The sequence below is a fragment of the Pseudophryne corroboree genome, chromosome 3, assembly GCF_028390025.1.
Source record: "Pseudophryne corroboree isolate aPseCor3 chromosome 3, aPseCor3.hap2, whole genome shotgun sequence".
Taxonomy (NCBI): Eukaryota; Metazoa; Chordata; class Amphibia; order Anura; family Myobatrachidae; genus Pseudophryne; species Pseudophryne corroboree.
Window position 1 is genome coordinate 598735943 of NC_086446.1, and position 1833 is coordinate 598737775.

Consider the following 1833-nt stretch of genomic DNA (forward strand, 5'->3'; position numbering starts at 1 on the left):
TGGTTGCTAGTGAATGAAGGGGGCTTTAAATACTCAGCTACTCAGCATACACCAGCTGCTCTTAATGGAAGTGAACAAGCCCGTGACCGGGTGAAACGCGTTTTCCCCTCTTTCCTGCGGGCCCCTCTCCTACCTGAAGACTGCATGGGTGATATTTGATACTTACCTGTAGTAATGAACTGGCTTTTTTTGCCTAAACCTAAATTATCACTAGCTTAGTGAGATTCTTTTGCACATTGCCATTGTGGATTTTTACAGGGGTATTAAAACTAAGCTTAGGGTGATACTTAACTATCACTTGCTCTATAAATACCAGTCCTGATGCTTCAGCTATAATACTGTTAGATGCGGAAAAAAATTCCTCATTCTGTGATGGCTGGCATCCTCAGGTATACTTTATACTCCATATCTGTCCAATCCCTTACTGAACTAACAGGGACAGATGGAATGTGGTCCCGCAGTTAAGTCTGTTTCAAGCATCTCAAACTGTGTTTTTTTCATTTTTTCATTTTGTCTCAATTTTGTTTAGTCCTGTGTATATCACGCCTGTCTGACAATTGCATGTGGTTCTAAAGACTGTAATCAGCACAACTAAATAGGTTTCTGTATGTTTCTGTTCATGACTTATTGTGTTGGAAATTAATTACTATGCTTATTAATATCACTGGCGCTCCAATGTATAACCTATAAACATACAGGAAGGACAAGGGGTGGGGTGTGGTCCTGCATCGGGTCCACCGCAGGTACTGTAGTTACACGTCCACAGGGGGTCCTGTAATATCTCCTTCCTCCTGTCAGAATTGTTTTTTTCTCACAGTACGGCAATATTGGTCCTTGCTCAATATCGTAACACTCATCCACAAGGGACCCCACATTGCAGTGGCTTCAACATCAATTGTTATTCTTCTTTCTCTCTTTTGCTTTTCCCCTCTTTTCTTTCTTCCGTGAACTCTCATCCACGATTCTGGTGAACGTGTCCCCCAGGAGACACGTTTCTCCCGTCTAACGAGGACAGCAGATTCACGCTTACAAGATCTACACCATTCTTTCTCCCCATCTTTTCCCTCATCCCTCTCTCCGAAGAAAACCATCTCTCTTTTTCGGTGCACTCTCATTAGTGGCACAGGGCAAGTCCTCCTACGACCATACCCCTACGCCCACGCCCGATCTCGTCCGATCTTGGAAGCTAAACGGAGGTGGGCTAGGTCAGTACCTAGATGGGCGACCGCTAGGGAATACCCAGTGCAGTAGGAAGACCACATTCCCTGTGGGATAACACTAACAGCAGGATCACCACTTCTACTTATTCTCACTATTTTCAGTGATAAAATCCGAGTAAAACCGAATCCGCTCATCACTAATAAGATCCCACCCTTGTCCATCGATTGCAATTTCTCCAAGACAGACTCAAATCATTAGGGTTAGATCTCAGTCTGGGGGTTTTCCCTCTCTTGAAATCAACCCTAGTCAGGGCTTTATTAATACAAACACAGTTTGTACAGATCTTTGGCAGACGGAAGCAGCATGGTATGTAGCTATCTTCCTATATGGACTTATCAAAGCATAATTAAGATCTGAACATTCCATCTTTTTTAGGGAATGCTAGCCACGTCCTCTCCCTATGACTCTATAAATATTACTTCAGCAAGTAGTATAGTAGTATACAGTATAGTAGTACTCCTCCTAATAATGCTCCCCAAAATAGTATACTGTGTCTCTCTCTTCTCTAAACGGAGAGGACGCCAGCCACGTCCTCTCCCTATGACTCTATAAATATCACTTCAGCAAGTAGTATAGTAGTATACAGTATAGTAGTACTCCTCCTAATAATGC

At 43.0% G+C, this 1833-nt stretch overlaps 1 pseudogene; it reads left to right on the plus strand.

Annotated features, from left to right (window-relative positions):
- The first annotated feature begins 1135 nt into the window (after nucleotides 1–1135).
- LOC134896329 (5S ribosomal RNA) lies at nucleotides 1136–1254 on the plus strand (annotated as a pseudogene).
- The last annotated feature ends 579 nt before the right edge of the window (nucleotides 1255–1833 follow it).